The 24654-nt window shown below is 39.1% G+C and overlaps 1 protein-coding gene across 6 annotated transcripts in view; it reads right to left on the bottom strand.

The window, feature by feature from the left end:
* map2 (microtubule-associated protein 2) overlaps positions 1-24654 on the bottom strand; it is a 94332-nt gene that overhangs the window by 52350 nt on the left and 17328 nt on the right. For all 6 annotated transcript variants that reach the window (XM_054788279.1, XM_054788281.1, XM_054788282.1 and 3 more), the window contains exons 2-3: positions 23374-23426; positions 9887-10020 (exon numbers count right to left, since the gene is read on the bottom strand). The gene's annotated coding sequence lies outside the window, so the exon portion shown is untranslated. The remainder of the gene's footprint in view (positions 1-9886; positions 10021-23373; positions 23427-24654) is intronic.

The following is a 24654-nucleotide window of genomic DNA, read 5'->3' as shown; positions in this document are numbered from 1 at the left end:
TTAACTAGATGAGTGAGTTGTGGTAGCAAACTGCTCAGCACAGACTTTAGAAATCTAGAAAGAAATCAAGGCAGCACGTTGTGTATGTACTGTGCATTGATTACCTATCAAGAATTATCTTTTATGCAGAATCACTTCTTTTTTCTTTCAAAGTATAGTACAGTATTTTTCAGCTTGCTCATGTCCCAGCACAATGTACAAGTATATTTCCTTGACCTTTCAATGTATGAGTGATGTAGACATGAACAATTATTGCAGCGTCTCTCGCCATGTTGCAGCATGAACCACATCAGAGGTGTTACACATGCACGGGAAGAAGGCTGACTGGTCTCTTTTCACCTGCTGGATGAAAGGCGCACTGACAATGTTTCTTCCATGACTGACTCAGCAGTCGGGTAGTGCCTTTGACAGCATTTTCAGACTAAGCTCTAAAACAGAATAGAGTATATCTTATGTCTTTAATACAAAATTCATTCAATTACATTGAAACTTTCAATAATGGAAGATATTTTCTTTGCTCTGGCCCCCAAAACGATGCTACAGCAAGCTTGTTTTCCACAGATTAACGCAAATTAGTTTTTTCTCTGAAAATAGGCCCATTTTCCCACAGAAAAAAAGCATCTCATTCAACTTAAGTCGGTAACACAGTCGCCCCTTGCCACTGCGCGGGTCAAATTTCACAGATTCACTCTACCTTGTTTTTTTTCAAAAATATATTGCTTAATAAATCATGCTTTTTCGGACTAAAATAGAAATATAAGGCATTCACAAGATGCCTTCAAACACGTTGGCGTAGTCTTCTACACTAGTCACTAGGTGTCAGTGATGTTACTGTAATGTTGAGTGAGACACACAAGCACCAGACTTGATCGTAGAACAACTGGCTTTTATTGCAGATTTGAATGAACCCAATTGGCACATTTATCCCGAATAAAAACCCTAATTGGACAATTTGGATCGGATCCCTAAATGGGCTACTGCTGCGGCCATAACCCATGCCAAGTCAAAACTCAACTCTGAACCCCTACTTCATGTCCGGCACTCACTCTGATCGCCTAGGGATCACATTTAGCAACACGCACGAGGATGAGTCTAATTTATGCCTTAAATGCCTAATTTTGTCTTATTATGTCTACTGTATTGGGCAATACTGTATTATTTATTTGTATTAATGTCTCTTCTGTTTTTGTTGCTTAATTTATTGGTATATATGTTTATGTGTTTATGTTTCTTATGTTCTTATTCTTTCTTGTGTTTTCTTTCTTTTCGTGGGAGAATGAACAGAATAAGATTTTCATTGCATGGTATAACTGCTGTTTTACCATGCACATGACAATAAAACTCTCTTGAATCTTGAATCTTGAATCTTGAATAGGAGTGTAAAGGTGAATATAGGGGTGTTAGTTCATGTCTAGAGGGCTCTAATAATGTAAAAAAAAAACGTATTTAGAAGGTAATAAACAAGTTTTCAATGCTCTTACTATGAAAATACTGCATTTCTCAACAAGAAATCCTACTCCACGGAATTTTTCATTTCTCACGATCTGGAAGCAATTAACCTCCACAAACAAGGGAATTACTGTACAATGAAGCCTGCTGAGTTTTATTATTTTTTTTTTTTACTTTGGCCCCCAAAAATATGCTATTCCAAACTTGTTGTCCGCAAATTAACGTATTTTTGGTCTTTTTTGTTTCTCGAAAAGAGGCATTTTTTTCTGAACATCTCATTTACTTCATAATTCACTTTATTATACAGGTACAATTTACAGCATACATGCACCACTTCCCACAATTTGTACATCACTGATCATGTTTTTTTTGTCATGCAGGTCCTTGAACGCACCATAGACTGCCCCAGATTCATGTTGTTTATTGAGCATCATCATCATTCATTAGCGGTGAGTACCAATAACTTTTTAAAATTTAAAATGCATTTAATAAGTGTGTGAGGCATATTTTGAATTTAGCGTTTAGCTTGATAACTTCTGGTACTAGTGAACAATGGCAATTTTATTGGAAATAAATCAAAGGAGAATGTCAATATCAAGCTAGGAGGGTATAAAGGGGGGAGGAGTGAGCCGTGAGGGAACATTTTAATGGTTGTATCAATCACTCGCAGATTTTTGCCATTCGTTGTTAGCCTCAGAACAGAACCCCAGCAAAACTGTACTGTATATAAAACAAAGAGGTATGCAATAATAGAAAAGGTAAATAGTAAAAGTAAACTATAGCTGTCAAATCAAATCCAATCTAAACATATTTGCTATGCGTATGCAAGGCCAGAAGCTGTCATGTCAAAAAAAGGTTCCATCTGCATGCGCATTTTGCAGCACCTTACATTAGCATCCAAGGTGGATTTAGCATGGAGGAGAGCAGCTAGCTGGGTTTACGGTGCACTGGCTTTGTAAGGAGGATTAAAGACGAACACACTTTTTTCTCATTATGCCTTAAGTGGAGTACTCTGCTGATGTTGACCGAGGTCCGAGCCGTTAAGTTACACATTTAACTGGTAACTAGCCTTGGGGGAGGTCCCTTGTTTCTTGGTGGAGCAGCAGCATCAGAGGCTTTCACATACTGCAACTTGCTGCTGGACATAACAGATGCTATTGATGTTGAAGCTCCTGCAGAAGGAGGTTCATCACCTTGTTGAAAGGCACCTTAAGAATCATTGACAAGGGATGGAAGGGAGTCGTTCTATCGCATTCCCTGGGAAGACACGATCCATATGGAATGACGGATCTAGTCGATAGAGTGAACACAGTGCAGGCAGTACTGGACCGCATCTCGACCAATGCATGCATACTCACACACAGTCAGATTTAAAGAAAACACATCTAAAATAAGAAGTAAAAGTGACAATAACATTGAAGCACTGTTTGACACACTTAGACTGTGATGTAGGTCAAGTTTTCATGTAAGTCGGATCTTATACCTAAATTCTACCTAAATTAAGTCAAGACCACGACACTGCTTTGTTATTACTGTCGCTTTCATAGGAGTTGATCCTTTAACATGCTCAAGGATAGTAGCAACCTGGCAGTTATGGGAAGTGTTGAAGCGTGAACCCGACATGAGTCCTGACTGTGTGGGTATGCGGGTGCGGGAGTAGGACGGCTCCGTGCAGAGAGGACTGTTGTGTTTGCTGATGTTGTTTTGGCGTGGGTGCGGCCGACAGTAGCCTGTTTTGTTTTTGCAATAAAGAGATTGGTGGTCAACCACCTCCTCGTCGGCCTGAAACGTCCGGGTAGACATTGCAATACAAGTTTGTCGTAATACAAGATGGTAGTGAGAGTCCGGGGTTGAGAGTACTGAGGCCGCGCTTTTCTACCTCCTAGGTACTAAGTGTACTAAGCGCTTGGACACGGTTACCACATTTACCTACTGATGACACAGCACCAGGAGCAACTGGGGTTTCAGCATCTTGCCAAAGGATACTTCGATACTTTCACACCTGAGCCCTGCCACCCCATGTAACCACAAAAAGCCGAAACTCGAAACGCCGTAAACCGAACACCACCCGTACGCACATGTGTTAATCCACAGTAAAGACTCAAAACTTTTTAGACAGGACGGATTATTTTATTGTAACAGCTATGAAATGAGTCTAGGAGTCTCGAGGACAGTTTACAATTGAATTAAAACATGAGTAGATACAAGCAATTGAAATGCCAGCGCTGGAGAGAGTGATTAGCTGCCAACAGAGGTTTAGCGGATTCCAAAATATCTCCCAAGCGGAACCTTGTTCCCACTTTCCTTTATGACTCGACAATGGGTGTATACTTCCCTTCTTTCATTGGTAGGATGTTAGGCACCAGCCGGTCTAAGCTGGATAGCTATGAAAGGTCTTCTGAATGTGTTATGTCTCATTCTCCAACAGACTCCTCCAGTTCCATTCCCACAGTGAACGCTACAGGACTACAGGACTTCACTCATTCCACACGCCAATCAGCTCTACAATACCTCACCTGTCTGTAAAAGATCATTCATAACATTTTTACGCTGTACTGTCTTCCGTCCCTTGTATAAAGTGTAAATTTACTTGTGTTTACCATTTCCCGTCATTGATTGAAATTCAAGTCGTTGAAGTCCTGCAATTAGCTGGCAACCAGTCCAGGGTGTACCCTGCCCAAAGTCAGCTGGGATACGCTCCAGCGTACCCGCGAAAGGCATAGAAAATGGATGGATGGATGGAAGAAGTTCAAGTCCAATGAATAGCTTGAATTGTTACAAATGTAAGGTTACCCAAAAATACTGAAAAAGAATGTGTATTTCAGAATTATACAAAAAAGGCCTGTTTCAGGGACCACAAAATGGGTCAACAATTTAAAGCTGTTCTGCAGACATGGAGGTTGATCAAGCCTTGGCAGTCGGTGCAACTAATTGGCTGTGTGTTCCAAGTTCTGGAGTACTTACAACCTCCTCTGTCTGCATAAAAAAAGTGTTCGGAAGACACTGTGGTACTATACGCTCGTGAACATCAGTTGAACAGCATTGTACTGGAGAAAGTAATCTGTTGTTACAAAAATGGCAAGGAAAAAAGGGAATGAGCAATGGAAGAGAGACTTAGCACTTAAAAATGTAGTTTTTTCCTCCAGAGAAAAATTTTGACCGCTAGTGTATCTTATATTCTGTTTATTTTATTTTGTTCATATTGCATTGGATTTTATTTAAGAGTGTTTGTCTTTTTCATCCGCAATTGAGCTACTGTAACCAAGCAATTTCCCTTGTGGATCAATAAAGTCTGTCTAAGTCTAAGAAGTCTAAGTCTAAGCTTATGTCCCACATAAGCACGTTGCCGTACTTTGTGGAAAAACCAGAGTGGAAAAAATGTCATTCTGAATAAACCAGCTCTGATATCTGACTGTTTAGTGGCCATGAACAAAATAATTGAAAAAAAGGCCGCTAGGCTAATTATGCTAAGTTTTTCCTTGCCGCTCTGATATGCGTCATTAGTCTGATTTCTTTGCTTCTTTTCACCTACGAGTCTTCCTCCCACCTGTTATTTCTTCCTACCTCTTTACCTTCCTCCCAACAATGTCCTTCCACCCACACACACCCCCCCAGCTTCCATCAGCATTCATCTTTCCCTCCTCTTCTCTTTCTCTGCCTTTTTTTTTTCATCTCCCTCCTACGTCCTGAACCGTTCACATGCCAACATCTCACTTTGTGTGTGTATGTATGTGTGCGTGCGTGTGTGTATGTGTGTGCGTCACACAGATGCTGCATTGCAGGGCTCTACTCTCAGGGCCGTCTCACTGCAGGAGCCAGAGAGCAGCAAAAGAGCCTTTAGAGGCACAAGAAAGTCATTCTCCTTTATATTAATATTATTACATTGCAAAACCTGTGCAAATATACTGACCAAAATAGCAACCCTAAATTTTAACTACAAATACAGGCATCAATGCCAAGGTAGCTTCAAGATTCCATGTGTAAATTAGTGCGCTTAAGAGGCCTGGTAGGTGTCCTTAACTTGGGGTGCTAAGCTAAAAAGCTGCGGTCTCCAGCATTACAGTACATTCACAGTGTAAACATGAGACTGGTGTCATTGTTATCGAGGCATCACAGCGTCACGCTCCGCATGACAGGCCGGGCTCTGGGTTTGGTTTTTCTGTTCTGTCGTTATTTCTTCTTCAATGCATTTATTTGTTATTTCTGTTTGGCACCGTATGCTTTTTGGCCGCGTTCCTGTTTCCACCTCCCACGGTGAGTTTTGTTTTGCGTTACACCCAGCTGTGCCTAGCTTTTCTTTGTTATTTTGTCACTATAACTTTTGGTGTGCTCTGCCGCTCCATGTGAGCTTATCTTTTATTTAATGAATGAATTTATTGATGGCACCAGCCTCCATGTTCCCGCATCCCAGCGCAACACAACACGACATCATAGCGGTTATGTGGTTAATATGTCTAGGGCTGCAACTAACAATTATTTTCTTAGTTGATTAATCTGAAGTTTGTTGTTTTGATTAATCAATTAATCATTTTTGCTGTTTTTCTTGTAATTTTGCCAATACTTCAACATTCTTCTTAAATAATCTTTGTAAATGTATTTTCTAAATTCCTTATGTTCCTATAATATGTTTACTTTATTCCCATATTATAACTCTTTCCCTAACCTAATTAAAATTTACTTTATTTTGTGTTTCTTTGGAATGATATTACGACTTTTAAACGAAATAGTGTTTTAGTCATGTTTTTTTTATATATATATTTCAACTGTACGCTATTAAAATGACATCATTTTTTCTAATAACATTATGAGTTTACTGTAAAATTGTGACTGTTTTTTCATGAGAATACAACTTTTCTCAGAATATTTTGACTTTATTCTCGTAAAAATTACAGCTGTTTTTTTTTTCCATTTCTGCTGCTGTAATTTTACAACTATTTCAACTTTCTTCTTGTAAATGTTCTTCTTGTTATTATGACTTTATTCCCACATTTTGGGATGTTTCCGTTATTATGACTTTTAAAAGGTTATCATATTTTGTTTTGCCATATATTTCCTGATTGCATTATTCTTGTAAAAATACAACTTTTTCTCTTTAGATTACAACAATTTTCTTGTAATATTTTGACTTATTCTTGTAAAATTCCTGCTGGTGTTTCATTTTTGCTGTTGTTTTGTTTTGTTTGTTTGTTTTCTTGTTAAATTATATTTTTAGAATGCGCCGCAGGCCAGTAGCAAAAACAGTCGCAGGCCGCAAATGGCGCCCGGGCAGCACCTTGGACACCTCCGTCCTAGATGGACCAAATGAATATGAGCCAAAAACAAAAGATGATTCCACGGATGAGTTTGGAAATGAAAAAGTAGTCAAATTTGAGAGACCCGGGGTTTGAATCTCGGTTTGCACCCTTTTGTGTTTAGTTTGCATTGTCTCACTCTCACACTCTTCCCATAACTGATAAACAGGTTAGATGAACACTAGATATCCCCGCCAGTGACTGCATTATGCCAAAGCATGGAAAGGTACACAACTGATGTAGCAGGACTCAAGCATGAGCCCCAAGTACACAGTCTTACCAGCCACCGCAGTGTTGGCATTGATCTTTTTTCACATAACCCCTTTAAGCAGCCACCCTGGACCCTGAACTTAACTGCAGGTGATGTGTTGACCTGCACAAACACAGAAGAACCATTAAGTGATCCCAAGGAGAATAACAGTCTATTTATAAGCTCTGCTGAGTGTTAGGAACATGAACTTTTACTCTTATTCTCAAAATCTGGATGTTCTTTTGTGTCGCTACAGTGGAAACCTATGGCTCGGGATCAGGTGTGGCTCTTTTGATGACTGCATCTGACTCTCAGACATTTTTTACACAATAGAATGTTGTTTGGGTTTTTTCCGCTGACATTGTAAAGTGAAACATGACATAAATCACATCACAATCATCAAAATATCAAACTTTCTCATGCATTTTAATCCATCCATCCAGGGTCAGACACCAAAACATGATTATTACTGGACAATGCGGTCGCCTAGCCGGGTCATTGAGAGGTCAGGAAGTGAACTTCCCTCCTTTAATGAAATAGTCGCTAGCTACTTTTACATAGCAAACCATTTTGATGAGGAAGATGACAAAAAGAAAGAAAGTTACGGAGCACGAGGTATTGTATTCAATGTTAAAAAATATTATGTGGCTCTCACGGAAATACATTTTAAAATACCGTATGTGGCTTTCACGGCTCTTAGCCAAAAAGGTTCCCGACCCCTGCTCTAAAGTCAAACAACATTCGTTTCGTACAGTTCGGAATTTGAATAAACATATGGCACAAGGCACCGGCATATGAGCGTGAGAGCAGTTCAGCATGGAGTTTTTTGTTTTTCTGGCTTTTTTGGAACATTTTATGACAATGTTGACTGCTGTCATAGATGATATCAGACAAGATATCAGAATATTGTGTAAAACCTCAGCTTCAAAATCTATGCGGGTGTTTTTCTTTGTCTTTAGAAGAAGCCAGTGGTCACTTGTTTTGAACGTTACGGCAGAAGGTCATATATGGAGTTTACTCGAGAGGCTTTCTTTCCGATATCCGACACAGCAATTCCTCGTTATCGCAGTTAACTGATTCCAGACCTGACCGTGATACGTGAATTTCCACGAAAAACGGTTCCTTATTTATAAATTGAAAATGTTCATAGGTAAGAGCATAGAAATTTGACCTTCTAAATGTGTTTTTACCCTTGTAAGAGCCCTCTTGACATGAAATAACACACTACACTCGTATTACCCAATATAGTAAACATAATAACAGCAAATTAGCCATTCAAGACATAAACAAGACTCATACTTGTGTGTGTTGCTGCAAATGTGTTCCGGTGGCGCAGACAGGAAGTGGTAATGGAGTTTCAGAGTTGAGTTTTAGTTTGACGTGGGTTACAGCCAAAACAGTAGCCCGCCTTTGCGCGAAATGGCGAGGGGCAACTGACAATATCGTCCAGCACTTTATTCACCACACTGATATCAACCTAACCCGATATTACCAGCAGCTCTTCCCTCAAACTAATGTCATCTCGTGTAATGAATGAACACATCATGCTTTGAAAACCAATCCCGATATGAATCTGTATCTCATTTTTATGTCAATATTGCACAGTAATATTGGTTGGATGATAGTATCATGACATCCCTAATGTTTACAAGTTACTAATAATAGTGTTGCGTGGGGCACACACTGTATGCAACTGTCATCACAGTATGTCTTTGTCATCAAAGGCAGCGTGACAGTTAATTATGCAAACATTTTTCTTTAAAAATGACCTGTACAGTTAATGAAGGCCTATTATTCATTATTCATTATTCATTATTCGACTATTGAACTGATTATTTCTACTGCCATTACTTTCTTTTTTGAAATGTAAACAAATCATGCTCCCAAAACAGTCACACAGGTTCCACTGGACTCTCATTCTCGCCGTCCTTGACGCTGGATTCATTATGGTTTTAAAAAGCAAACAAACTATAAACCGCACCGCTGACTGTGCCAAACACATTACACAAAATAAAACTCATTAAAAAATGATCCAACTCGCCATCGCCGAGCTCACTACCTGGAAACGTGTCTTTTTTTTATCAGTGCAGGAAACAATGAGAGCCCGTAAAAGCACGACTGCCTTTCAGCGGACCTTGCTGTTGATCGTCTCACTAAAGCAGCTCTTCTCTTCCCACTCGATACCCACTTCCCACTCAGCTCCTAGCAGCCTGCACTCACATGTACAGCCACCCACACAGCCACCACTCTGTGGAGGTAACAGACATCCGCTATCACCCTATTCTATTGCAAGTGTTTCTTTGTACAGTAAACATGTGACAGGTACACTGTACATCTGTTAGGTGGTGGGACACACAGCCGTCTTCAAAGCCTTTTCAATATTATACTTTTATCATCACCTTCATAATAACAACTAAATCATATAAAATAATAATAATAACAATACTAATAATAAATAAAAGTAATAAAACCACAGTACTTCTACTACTGCTGCTACTACTACTACTAATAATAATAACAATAATAATAGTTAAAAATGACAGATATTATTATTATTATTATATGGTTGGATTATAGTTACAGTATAGTTAAAATGTATTATTATTAATACTACCATAATAATAATAAAGAATAAAAAATAAACAAGAAGAGATATGTGTAATAATAAGTATTATTATATAGCTTCTAGATAATTTATAAATATAATAATAATATTACTACCATAATAATAATGATTTAATCCAAATGAAAATTATATTATGTAATCAAATATTAATATGTTGTTTTTTTGGTTTCCTCCCTTGATGCTAGTAGCATTTATTTCAAAGAAATAAAAATGGACCCTAACCGCTTAGAATTACAATAAATAACAAAAGAACATTGCAAATGACTTTACCTTGTTACGTCGCGTGGGACCTTTTTGATTCACAGCCAGGTGTAAAAAAAAAAAAAAGGAGCTCCTCTCTCTTAACCTCACAGGAGACTGTCACGCGGGTAGTCAAAACCAAACGTGTGACTTCCAGGCTCGATCTGGAGATAGGGAGAAAAAGATAAAAGAAGATAAACACAATCAATTCTTGCATTCACCTAAGGACTGCAAGTATACATTATACAAAAGATAACAGCATAACAGCATTAACAGCATATAACAGCATTCGTAACAGCTGAAAACAACTCAACACATATATACTGAAGCACAGCACATCACATCTTTGTTGTCTTATCGGCAAAAAGAACGTTAATAGAGTTCTTCGCTAACTTAAAGTAACATCTTGTTTGATATTTTAGATCAATAGCTACTGTCCCATCAGCAATTGCTGCTGGATTTAGAACATATCATTTATCCTAATGAATAAATCTGAAATATGGGACTCATGGAAAGGCCTATAAATAATGTCGTAACACTGTGGGTATGATTAGGATGGTGGATGGTGATGTTGAATGACGGAAAGCTGAAGACAACCTCGCTGCAAGCGTTACTTTCTAGTTTTACCTATCCTGCGTCAACGTTAATGAGAGGACTGATACCACTGTCATGCCTGCACCAGAAATACACACTTGAAGCCAGTAAAGGGCTAGCTTAATTCAGCATTAAGACTTTGACGGCTTGAAACACACTCTCTGACGGGAACAGCAAATCCACTTCACAGCACCTCTACAGCTCGCTGTGGAGGTGTGAAGTGCCTGAGGCTGCTCTTCTGTCAATCAGTCTGGATTTCATTTTTTGCAACGAGTTTTTGTTTATTTATTTTTTTTTTGGACGCATCAACATTTACTAGGGATGCTTTCGTTCTGATATGTTGGAATCCGAACTCTCCAAGCAAATTTTAAATGCATGCAGTACAAGAAACAGGATTTTAGGCTCAGCACCTTCTTCTGAAGAAGAAAGAAACAAGAGGGTGATCCTGGAAGGCCCAGAATCCCCCTTCATGTTCGTTTATGTCTGTCAATTTCAGATTCACAGACTTATTAGAAAAAATGTACAATCTTGAGGAGGGAGACAAACTGGGCATATTATGTTTTTTTTTTTGTCTGTCCTCTTGCTTCCCGCTGACAGATATACTCAGTTTAGATCAAGAAGGGGGGGTCTCCTTTGACGTCCACTTTTGGCTTGTGGTCCCAAGGCCATACGTCTTGTCCTGGTTCTGGACCTGGACCTCGTCCTTGGGATCTGGCATTTTATCGTTACATTACTTCCTGCACTAACCTGACTGCCCCGACTTTTATCTTAGGATGAATAAACAAACTTCCTGGACCCTCACTTACAGGACCTATGGGTTAACCTAGGGGTTAACTATTTTTCAAGCAAGCAAACAGGCACCCTAATTTACGACTACAGTGGACCCCCGCATATTCGCGATTCAGCATTCATGACCTGGCAAACTTGTGGATTTGTGGCTCCCCAAAAAAATGTCCTCCTCCAAGAATAGGCCATTTTTTTCACAGAAAACACATCTCACTCCCCCTATGTCGGTAACAATTTATAAATACATATGGTAATAATAAAGGTACCTATACCCTGAATTTTTACATTTTTTTTACAGTTACTACGCCGTAACTGTGTGCTGCAGAGCAAAAACTAAACATATATAACTTACTTTGATGTTGCATGTTATGCTTTACAATGCATTTATGGCTTAAACCTGGACTGTGTTGCAAGTGAAGAATGACAGGCGGGTTTGGAGGTGAGGGTGGTGGGTGGGGCAAGCAAGCCGTGTGTCAAAAATAGACATTTTTATGAGCGGGTTGTCAGTGGTGGGTCCGGAATGGAACTCCCAAAAAAGCAACAATCTGCTGTATACTACTGTACCCTACAAGAGTACTATGTAATAATTACACAGCAGAAACATGGGGAAACAATCAATACTGTAATGCCACCTTTATCGTAGTTAATTGGTTCCAGACCCGACCGTGATAAGTGAATTTAGAATTTCTTATTTATAAGTCAAATATTTTCCTAGTTAGAGCACAGGAAGCCTGTTTACGGCCGTCTAAGTACGGTTTTCAACATGATTAGAGCCTTCTAGACATTAAATAACACCCCATCGTCACCTTTACGCTCCTATTACCCAACATACTGTAGTAGACATAATAAAAACAATATAATATAAGGCATTTAAGACATAAATAAGACTTAATAGTACATAACATCTTTGAATGCGTCTTCTGAATGCCTTACAGTTGTATTTTACTTCATTTAACCATTTTTAGGTTTGAAAGTGCTTAATTTAGGCAAAAAATACATAGAATTTACTTAAATATGCATATTTTTGACAAATGACAGGCCGTATTCAGCTACAAAACAGCATGATTTATTAATGAATATATTTTTGAAAAAAATGCACATAAGGTGAAGTTGTAAAATTTGAAGCGCAAAGTGGGGAGGGATTACTGTATATTTAGATTATCATGTGTTAATATATTAGTATACAAATACTGTATATAGCTAATATACTCCTTCACTTCCAAATGGAAATTCTACAACTTTCCATTCTAAAACTTAACAACTGCTTTTAAACATAGCAATGAACGGAATCGGTTGCATTATTTTTCCTGGTTACTCTAAGTTACATCCAAGTTTCATTTTCGGGAAAATATTGTCCCTCGAGAAAATACAATAAACGGGTTGCTGAAATTTTAAGGGTTTATTCACTTTTGTGAGATACTCTATAAAGGCTCAAAGCTGAGTGAGTCAACAGCACCGCAACCCTTTCTGATTATTGAATAACAAATATGTCCTTTTAAGCACTCGACAAAAGAGGACGTAGGGCTTCTGCAGGATGGCGGCAAGAAAAAGCCGCGCGCACGTCTGCGCCCTTGCAGCAGAACAAAAAGAAGCAGTAATCTCGCAGTAACAATGCCAAGTCATTTCGCTTTATTCATCACAAAATCAATTTGAAGTCCTTAAAGCATAATTAATTTCAACCGAGGTGTCCTTAAAGGCACTGTAGGATAGATCAGCCTTTTGAATGTAAAAACATAACACAGTACACGTTTCTCTTGTCCTTCATCTAAAACTTTGTTCATTTATCTGCATAACTTCCTGAAGGAAATGCTTCAATGTTTAAATATAATGGAAACAATGAAACAATGTGCAAATGGATAAATACTTAAAACATAGCATTCTTGAACAATGCATAATAAGTACTGCCACTGAATCACACGGAGGCAGCAGTCACAGTAGGGAAATCCAGACTTCCCGGTCTCCGGCCACCTCCTCCAGTTCCACCGGGAGGGCACAAAGACGTTCCCAGGCCAGTTGTGAGACATAATCCCTCCAGCGTGTCCTAGGTTTGCCCTCTCCGGGCTGGGCATGCCCGGAACACCTCACCAGGGAGGCGTCCGTGTGGCATCCGGACTAGATGCCCGAGCCATCTCAACTGGCTCCTCTCGATGTGAAGGAGAAGCGGCTCTATTCTGAGCTCCTCCCGGATGACCGAGCTCCTCACCCTATCTCGTAGGGTCAGTAAGGAAGGAATGTTTCCTTGCCACATATATAAGCTGTCCACATATATTCCACTTCATGTATGTTAATACTGATTCCTTTTGCATCAAATTACCAGTGTGTAAGACGCATCCATGTTTAAACCGCACCCGCTAAATTTAGAGACAAAAACAGATTTGTACATATATAAGCCGCACCTGTCCGCATGATAAAATGACATATAGCAGTGCGCACAAGTCCGTGAGGACCAGGCAGCTCTTTTTTTGACAGGAGCTAATTATCAGTAGAGCTGCAACAGTTAATCAATTAATCAATGGTTAATCGATTACCCAATTAATCAACAACATTTTGGAAATCGATTAATTCTTTTTCGATTTAAATACGTAAATATCCTCTGATTTCAGCCTCTCAAGTGTGAATATTTTTAAATTTCCTTAATCATCAATGAAAGCAGATCTGTGTACCTTTATGTTTTAGCCAAAACAAGATATTCACACAGCTTTGACACTGAAAAACAGTGACGGACATTTTTGCCTCTTTTCTAATATGTTGCGGACACAACCACTAACTGTAGCTGTTTGCTAAATATTAATTTGGCCCATCAATGGCCTAACCGATTACTCCATTAATTGAAAAAAGCTTCAGATTAATCGACTAAGAAAATGAGCATGATTGTATTTTTGTGTACATTTATTGTTTTACTGAAGCTATTTGACAAACTTCCAGATGCTTTATTATTTCAACATTATTTTAAGAGAATATTCAAGCGGCAACCTGGTGTTTGTGCACTTCTTTGTTCTGTCAGTTCAAATCTTCTATTTCTGAATAAAGAGGTGATCATTAAAAATGTGTTTTTTTTTCTCCGATTCATCAATAAATCCAAAAATAATCGACCAATTAATCGGTTACTAAATTCGTTGTTAGTTGCAGCCCTCATCATGAGCTATGAGAAAACTCACGACGAGTTTGTCAACCCATTGGAAATCGCAGGAGGTCATTACTCAATGTAACAGTCTGACTCATTGTGTCATCTTACAATCAACGCTAAACTCATCACACGTCAACTGAACACTCAAAAGGTAACTAAGAAATATACAATACAAGTACCAATACAAGTTGAAAATAAAAAACAACAGATATTTTAATGCATTTTGTCCCAGCAAAGCATTTCATTGGCCATTACTGCCTGGGCGCTGCAATGATTCATTCAGCTGCCTCTGTGCACCAGAGGGAGCCAGAGGACCCCAGAGCCCAGAGGGAGGCTCTCCTGTTGAGTGTTAAGTTGCTGTGTGATGAGTTTTACGTTCTTTCTAAGATGACACTGTATGTCACACTGTTATATTGAGTAATGACCTCCTACGATTTCCAATAGGTTGATGAGCTCATCATGAGTTCACTTATAGCTCGTGATTGGCTCCAGCCCAAGAAAGAGGTACTGTTTCCTCACTGACTCACGAGCGGCACAGTATTCAAACAATTAACAGTTGTTCTGAAGTAATGGAGATGACAAGAGATTAGAACATGCCCATGAATAAGCCGCAGGGTTCAAAGTTTAAGAAAAAAAGTAACATTTTTTGTCAGTGTTTATAGGAGCATCCTAATAAATGCTACAAAAGACATGTATACAGCCATGCTCGTCTGTTCTTTCTTTTTGCTTCATAACATACAGTACATATATTATACAAGCCTATGCCGATGCTTAATATACTGTATGCAAGCTTGAGAAAACATCAAAATACTCCCGGATTTGAAACACTACTGAGAGCTTGTAATATGTATTTATTTATCTGTACAAACCAACGTATGGGTTGCTGGCACCATCATTAAGCCAATAACAGACATTAACAGACCTCCCGACCTTGAAAAGATGTTATGAATACGGTCCCCACTGCCCCTCCTTTTAGTAGCATAAAGTTGAAATATTAAAGAAAAAGACTTAAAGTCATATTATTGTGAGAAACAAAACAACAAATAAAATTTTAATTTTTGGAAAATTAGGTTGCGGAAAAAGTTATAATGTTATGACAATAACGTCAAAATATTACGGGAATACATTTTTATTTATAATATAATATTAATATATAATCTAAACTAAAATAAAGACAGCAAAATTGAAAAATCTGCAGTAATTTTACAAGAATATACTGAAAATATTAAGAGAATAAAGTTGGAATCCAACAAGAAAAAGTCATAATTTTAATCAGTTTTAATCAATATAGTGTCTGAATAAAGCAATAATTACAAGAAGAAAATTTCCAATATGAAAGTTTACATAGTTGGAAAGTAAAAAAAAAAAAAAAGACAAATGGAAAAAACAATAAATTTTACAAGAATAAAGTAAAAATATTCAAAGAAAACAGTTGTATTTTAACGGGAAAAAGGTGCAATTTTAAAATAATAAACTCAATATAACATGAGGAAAAATAGTGTCATTTTAATTCCATATAGCTGAATTTTTTAAGTTTTTTTTTTTTTATCTAATATGAGAAACAAACAAAATAATAAAAACAAACAAAAGAATTTGGTTGGAGGAAAAGTTATAAAATTATGTAAATAAAGTCAGAATATTAAGAAAAGAAAATTTACGAAGATTAATAAGAAGAAAGTTGAAATAGTTGGAAAATTTAAATAAAAAACTACAGCAAAAATGAGCAAAGACTCAAGTTCATACCAATAAAAGGCTTTTCCACCTACTGTATATCAAGCTGAGATACAGTTTAAAAAAAAAACGATACTGTACTGTATGTATAACTTTGTAGCATATTACAAAATGTCAAAGTGCCCCTTGCATCCTTTCATTTTTCCAGTATGTGGCCCTCGGTGGAAAAAGTTTGGACACCTCTGCATTAAAAGAAGCATAATGTGTACATTACATGACATTAGTTTCAGGGAAGGGCTGCTGCCAACATCAGTATTGGTTTATATCGATATCGGTAATGAAGTGCTGGGCGATATCTGTAAGAAAGACATTATCGAGCATCTCCACATCTCAGTATAATGTGGTGCATGTCTAATGCATCCACAATTATAAACACATTCTTCAAATGCTGACCCTATCTGACACAAAGTGAAGCATTACTTCCAGATTGTACTTTTCTGTTCATTTTCTTCATACGTGTGAAGGTCGCCCCAGCACACATACACAAAGACAATTCACATTATTATGCCTGCTGCCAAAGCCCTTTGCTGGGCGCTAGCATGGGATGACATGCAGTATCCAGCAGCCACCTGCCAGGTACAGTGGGATCTGTACAGTATGTGTGTTTATCCTTCAAGATGTTATTTTACTTGTATTTAACAATAATGAACAAGAATTTCATGAAGCATTTTAGTAAACAAAGATTTTAACTTTGCCTATGGTGCCAGTTTTATTTCTGGTTGAGACATACTCGACTCAATCAAACCAAACGCCCATAATTTGCTTCTGAGAGGATTTAGATGACGACATATTGCGCGCAGTCGATCCATATGCAGCGTAATATTTTACGCTTGTAGCCTAAAACCCATCTGCTGGTTAACCTGCTCTTTCTTGAGAATGACAGCATGCTGTGAGAAACTACTTTTGATCACAAAAGACAACACACACCCAAGGTATCCAAACAGTGCCCTGAGGTTTTATCCACAAAACATGAAGAGAGTCTTCAGACATTAAGGATGAAGATCGATATAAGAAGTGAGCTTTAGGAGCTGGCTGAAAACAAAAGCGCTGGAGTGCCTGGAAGCCACTGAAGTTTACAACCTGGTCTCATTCAGCACGATATTGTGGTTGATCTTGCAGTATCATTGCTGGTATGAAAACTTGAAGGATGATTTTCAACAAGAAAACATGTTTTATCATGCCATGCTTTTATCTGGAAGACAATATTCCTATCATGATTAAGATGATAAGATGAAGGTGTAATCCAGTCTGAATGATGCATATGTGTCAAAATCGGTTGACTAATTTCGCCACTGCCTGTAGAATTATGCACATTACAAGTTTTACCTTAAGGAAAAGGCTTCTTGAGACGTCATCTGTACTTCTGTGAAGAAGGTGTCGGACAGAAGTACAGAAGTACACAGAAGTACAGATGACGTCTCAAGAAGCCTTTTCCTCGATGGACAACTCCTGTACGACTGAGAGCCTACACAGAAGTTTTACCTTAGTTACAAATTGTGAAAAACTGGACCTTTTTGTCAGAGTTGTCAGTGACGACTGATGGTAACATACTGTATATGCAGTTTTTACCATCTTAACCATGAACAAACTTTGCTCTGTACCAGTGGTTCTGAACTGGTTTGGGTGCGAGACCAACTATCACCCCTTAATGACAAGCGGCAACCCAAACTGTGGAAATGTTTCAACTCAAATGTCCTCAAATATCATACATTTAATGGAAATACTGGGTGCTTATCTGTGAGTTTGTGGGGGCTGACTGTGTTAAATGCAGAGCTATAGTCTATAAATAGCATTCTGACATATGTGTCCTGGCCCTGTAGGTGAGAAAGGGCTGTGTGGATGGCAGTGTTGACTGCATCATCAGTGGACCGGTTCTGGCGGTATGCAAACTGTAGAGGGTCCACAGTGTCCGGGATACACTTTCTGATGTGGGTCATGACTAATCTTTCTAAGCACTTCATAACAATAGGAGTGAGTGCTATAGGGCGATAGTCATTCAAGCAGGTCACGTTGCTCTTCTTGGGTACGGGCACTATGGTGGTGGACTTAAAGCAGGTCGGTACAGATGCTTGTGCAAGCGACAGGTTAAATATGTCAGCAAGCACATCAGCTAGCTCTGATGAGCAAACCCGAAGTGCACGTCCTGAGATGTTGTCTGGGGATGCTGCTTTTCTTGGGTTTGTTTTGTTCAGAACCCTGCGCACATCAGCTGATGTCACCAAGAGAGGTGAGTCCTGTGTGCTCCCCAAGTCCAGCCACCCTCTCTGCTGGTCAGGAATTTGGGTCTCAAAGCGGGCATAGAACTCATTCAGCTCGTCTGGAAGTGTGGTTTGACTGGACGTGGCTACGCTACTCCTCTGTCGATACGCTGTGATGTGCTGAAGACTCACCCACATGCGCCGAGGGTCTGAGGTGGAATAGTAGCCCTCCAGCTTCTGTCTGTACTATCTTTTGGCCTCTCGTATGTCAAATTATGTCAAAACCTACTTTTGTTTTGCTTGTTTGATCGTTTAGGCCATTCCATTTTTACATGCAAGTATGTTGTCAAAATGATGTGCTGAAACACATGATGATGTGCAGAATAAAACGTTTTTAGTTTTTTGTCAACTAAAACTAGACCAAAATATTTCAACTTTTCGTTGACTAAAACCGGACTAAAGTAAAAGATCAAGTTAGCCAAGTTACATTTGTTTCTGAAATACTAGGCAAAATGATAATATTGCATCAATAAATGTAAGGATTTTTGCATTTAATGAACGGACATTTTATTTACTGTCACAAAAGTACACACTCTATGCTGGCAAAAGAAGTGTAAATGTGAGTGTAAACAGAATTGGGAAATTGGGAAAAAATTAAACAGATTTCATAGGGTCCTACCAAACGCTTCGTCAGGCTCAACAAGAGATAGGACTAGCACATTCTTTGTTTGTCCTGTCCAGCCATTGGAGCAGATAGTATTGTTGATCTAGATGCCCTTACATGCTAAACAGATTTTCTCTGCCAGGGAAAAACAATAACAAAGCAAGAGAAACAAACAACAGGACTACATCAGCAAATGTCTATGACGATCATAAAGCCCATAATGGAAATAACAAAACAATATCAACAGTGACAATAACTATATTGTAACAGTCATACTTATTAGTGGTAACAGTAGTAACGAAATTATTAACTATAATAGTGAACAGATTGACGATAACTTATTGCCGACACCACCATCACTAGGACTGGCACTCTCAATATCATAATGGTATCAGACCACGAAAAAACGTTGTTGGTCTTCTTTTGTACGCCAGCGAGTTTCAAATAGTACTACAGAGCGTTGTTGCCACCTATAGGAGGATGAATAGACAACGCCCCGCTGTATAAAACGATTTCCCTCAGAATAAAAGCCCAAGATTATTTTCTGTTTTTTGCCCAGAAAAAAGTTCTACACAGTACTCCTACTGTTTGAAGTAGTGTAAGACCCCTAAATGTGGCATTGGCCATGGCTTATGACGAGTTTTAATAACATACATCGGCGTGCCAAGATAGAAGATGGAGAATGACCCTTACTGGCAGTGTGGTGAGATGAAAACACGACAAAAAGATGAAAAGGGATGTGTAGGAGGGGAAGCTCAAGCAGAGAGAAAAGGAATAAATAAACGAGGATAGCTGGAGAGATGGGAGTGGGGGAGACAAATCATTATATCACATCTGTGAACAGACCAAACATGGCAATCAGCAGCTCTCACTATTGTTCCTTCACTCTGTAAAAGGTAACTGACGTCCTTCATAATCACGCCATGGCTTTCTATCCTTTCATTGGAGATAACCAAGCAATTATCAATTCATCATCACTTATTTATTCCTTATACCATAAACACATACACCGGAATTTACGGTATATATGCAGAGTGTATATAGGAATAATATATTATTGTGCTCTGTCATCCCACCGTCAGAACTAAATTAATTGTGCTTTTACAACATAAGTGAAGTGAGCTTAGCAAGTTTTAAGAATATATACAGGATGTTTTTTTTCTTTATTTTTCTCAAGCAGCTACAACGCCCCTGAATTACTCTGGTGCCTCCCAGGGGCGGCCCACCTCATACTTTGAAAACCACCATCACAGACCACTACACTAGGTGATCTATGGTCACCACGGCAACGACAGATGCCACGGTATTGTTCAATAATACAAGTTGCCATGATAATCATGAAGCTTTTTAATATTGTTGGCTTAATTGTAATCATTTTATTACAGAGGAAGGCTACATTGATATTTAGTCTTCTTTGCCCCACTCAACGGTGACCAGCAGCGGTAATTTGGCTTTCAGTCTCTTGGCCAAGGAAATGTGGACATGTAGACTGGGGCGAACTACAGGTCATGATGGAAATGCATAGTGCACTACATTTCACACTAATTGCAATATTAATTAGCTTCAGTTCCCAGAGTCTATTCCATGTAACGTCAAGCATTAATTTAGCCGCAACGATGCGATGACGGTATTCACATTGTGTGGATACTGGCTCTGTGGAATATGCATAAATGGTCAGAACACATTTCAGAGTCCATCATGCTGATAGCTGGAACATTGTATTCCTCCCAACTATTCATCATTGCTGATTCCAGAAAAATGCAAAAACAGACAGAGCCGAAAAAGCAGTTCACCTGTTAACCTTTCACATATATATGTGCTGTGGCAATGTTGCACCCGCCGTATAGTACCTACTTGTGCAACAATTAACGAACATGGACCCAATTCCAGGGTTCATACGGATCTGACATTTCAAAATACCATACTTTTTCCAGACTCAGTAAATAGATGTGTATTATTTGAGTTACAACAATTAATCGATTAACTGATGATTAATCGATTATCCAATTAATCGACAACTATTTTGGTATTCAATTAATTGTCTTTTTTATTTAAAAAATGTAAATATCCTCTGAAATATTTATTTATCTATTTAAATATTTTTTTAATGTTGTTAAACATCCAGGAAAGCAGACTTATCAACTTTGTATCAGACTAGGGCTGTCCTACCTAGTCAGACTAGTGTTTGTCTCACCTAGCCATTGAGCTTGAACTGATGAGGCGATTCAAAGTCCTGAGAACACAATGCCCTGGATGATTGAGAATATTCACAGGCATATTATCTTTGTGTTTTAAGCAAAGATAATCATACTCATCAGCTTTGACTTTGGAAAACAGTGATCAACATTTTTGCCTTTTTTCTGACACATTGTGGACCAAACCACGAACTGTTTTGGGTCATATCGATTTGGTCCATCTAGGGCCTGGTGGTGCCATTAAATAGAAGAAAAGTGGCCCTTATATTAAAAAAAGCTGAGTTGTATTTCATTCACTAATAATATTGTTAAAAAAAAATGTACATAGCTGCCGACTTGAAACAGTTTATGTTAAGAGTGTCATGTTCTATGTCTGTCGCTCTGCTGCCGCCTGTCTGCCGTATGTTTCAGTGCACACTTCCTTGCTGACTGAGCTGATTGCACGCACCTGTGGCCAATTACCGGGACCTTTATCAGCTGCTTTCAAACAGCAGACCAGCCCCAGTTATTCCTTCTTCCTCTCCCGTGCATCTTCTGCCATTCCTGCTCCTCCGGTGGCTCATAACTGGTCCCTTACCTTGTTCTTGTCGTTACCTACCTGATCTTCTAGTTATTTGCTATTGTTCTCGTTAAGGTTAGTTCTGCTACCTGTTTTCATAGCAACTCTCTTGTTTTTCCATGCATTTGTTTTTCCTTGCCTTTATTTTTCTACGGCAGTGTTTTTCTTTCATTTGTCTACCTGGCCTTATGCCCTGAGTCTTTTCGTTCTATTTTGTATTTTTATATTTTTGGGGGTTTGCGCTGAAATCCTTATTTTCCATTTTTACACTCACCTGTTTGACTGTAGCCCCTTTTTGTTCATAAACTCTTTTATTGTATTGTACGCTGTGTGTTCGCTCTCTGCAACTTGGAATCCAGAACTCGGCTTAGCCGCCTCGTCACAAAGAGTCTCTGGAAACGTGGTTGGTAGGAGGGAGTTCCACAACGTGGCTTTCTTCAGATGTAGGGAGTAAGGTGACACTGGGTATTGGACTTGGGAATATTGACTACGTAGGGGTGACTACTCGCAGAAGATGGAGTTATGCGTACATTTGACCATTTGTACATTGTCATTTGGTAACATTCAAGCTATTTCAGTGGTTTCATGAAGAAGTGCTGGTAAAAGGGAATGCAACTTTCCTCCTATGCTCAAGTTTCCATACATCCACACCTGGAAATTTATCAAATCAAATTCCATACTTTTCCATACTTGAGTAGGAACTTTTTACTTCACAGTCTGCCAAAACAGGCGGGACCATTTACGCTCGATCTAATCTCAACGCTCAACCTTGGTCATTTAAGTAAAGCGTTTGGCTTCTCAAAACAATGTGCGTAAAAAGAGTAATACATTTGCATCATAAAAATGCTTCCTCGGAAAAAAAATCAGACATCACAAATCGCTCGGCGTTATATTTCTGTCGCCTCGCCATTCTTGTGTATGGGATGAAAACGCTCGCATCTTCTTCCGCTGTGGAACACACACGTGAACAAGAGGGCCGCGACGCTCCGATGAAGTGAGCTTGCAGTGCTGATGGGGATGTCATACAATTTCATGTCCAAAAATCCGAACTATACCTTTTTAAGAAAGTTTCACTGAAGCACATGTTTACATCTGCACAATTCAACATCTACAAACTGGGTCCCGGGTTAGGGAACCTGCAGAGACAACCATGTCAAACTGATCCCTGTTCACACAGACTTGAAAAAATAACTGAAACCACTGTGCTATACACTCCAGGCCACTAGATGCCACTAGACAGCACTTTGCTAAAGAAACAATAAACATTTTCAGACCAACCGCTTGACGTCCCGGACGAAACTGCTTTTTTTAATGGGCTTCAAGTTTAGAGCTGTGCTATGGGCCGACATTGCTGTTTTTGGCTGTGACATACTCACACACGCCTCCGGTTTCACAGGCTACCATTTGTGATATTTAGATGGGCAATCTGAACAATATATAACACAATTTCCATGCAAATCCCTTGTTGTCAGTGTCGAGTAAAGGAATGCGTCTCTTCTGATTGCGGCAGCTCCTATAGTGAGTTCCTATCAGTGCCTTGTACTAGCACAGTGACACAGCATCTCTACAGCAGCATATAACGTATGCAGAAAAAGCATGGCGCAAGAGCGCTAGAGGAATGAGTGAGAGGCTGGGATGACTAAAAAAAGACTAAGAGACTCACCTGGCTGGCTGTCATATGGTCCGTGACTCAGGGGAAGGGATAACATCCGAGTCCTGGAAAAGTGACAGAGGATAAAGGGTAAGAGCAGTGGTGAGGGTGGAAGAGAAGGTAGAGAGAGAGCGAGACAGAGAGAGAGAGAGAGAGAGAGAGAGAGAGGGAGACACATTTGCTTGTTAGTCCTTTGGGAGTTCAGTGGCAGGTGGCATCTCTCTTAACACACACACACACAAAGTGCATATAAACCTAGCACCAGCAAATCTCCAGAACAGATGGAGGGCGGATGAGGTAGAGGCTGAGGGGTGAGAGCAGTAATAAGTCAATGGTGGATCTAAAGAGACCTCTGTGCTACGGGCAAGCAGGGAAGTTACGAAATACTGTTTGTGTTTGTCTATGTGCTCCGTCCACGGTTGTTAAGAGTGACAGCTCAAACACATTCACACCCCTGCTGCTGGAAAGCCCCCCAGAACAAAAGCAGTCATAGGATGCTGCCGCTGCTATAAGCGTGGAAAACACCACTGATACACACAACACATAAGGTAATACATGTAGTATATCAAGGGCCATGTCCATATGAACATGGATATTTAAAAAAAAATGCAACTAAAAACGCATATTTTAGAGTGTCCTTTTATTGTGGCCAGCCTAAGGCACAACTGTAAGGTGGATGGGAGCGCTCATTAACACAGATTTAGACAGATTTGTGGAGCAAAATAATGACAGAGGTTGCACTGTACTGCATGAACAGAGCTGCAATTAACGTCCATCCATCAATTTTCTATGCCGCTTATCCTCATTAGGGTTGAGGGGGTATGCTGGAGCCTATCCCAGCTACCTTTGGGCGAGAGGCGGGGTACACCCTGGACTGGTCGCCAGCCAATCGCAGGGAAGCTGCAATTAGCAATTATTTTCAATTATTTTTAGTCGATTAATCTGAAGCTTGTCGTTTCGATTAATAAAGTAAGTGGTTAGGCCTTAGACGGACCAAATCAATATGAACAAAACACAAACAATTAGTGATTTGCTTCGCAACATATCTTGTAATTAATATCTTGTTTTGCCTAAAACACAAAAAATAAAAAGTCTGCTTTCACAGATGACTCAGGAAATTTAAAAAGCATTCACAGTTGAGAGTCTGAAATCAGAGGTTATTTACATTTTGGAATCAAAAAACGATTAATTGAATACCAAAATAGTTGCAATAGAATCACGGATTAATCGATTAATTGCTGCCGCTCTAGTGTTAGCATTGGAATTTACAAGAATTAAAATGTTCACTTTTGA

Source organism: Dunckerocampus dactyliophorus, chromosome 9 (assembly GCF_027744805.1).
Source record: "Dunckerocampus dactyliophorus isolate RoL2022-P2 chromosome 9, RoL_Ddac_1.1, whole genome shotgun sequence".
Lineage (NCBI taxonomy): Eukaryota > Metazoa > Chordata > Actinopteri > Syngnathiformes > Syngnathidae > Dunckerocampus > Dunckerocampus dactyliophorus.
This window is presented reverse-complemented; position numbering and strand designations above follow the sequence as displayed.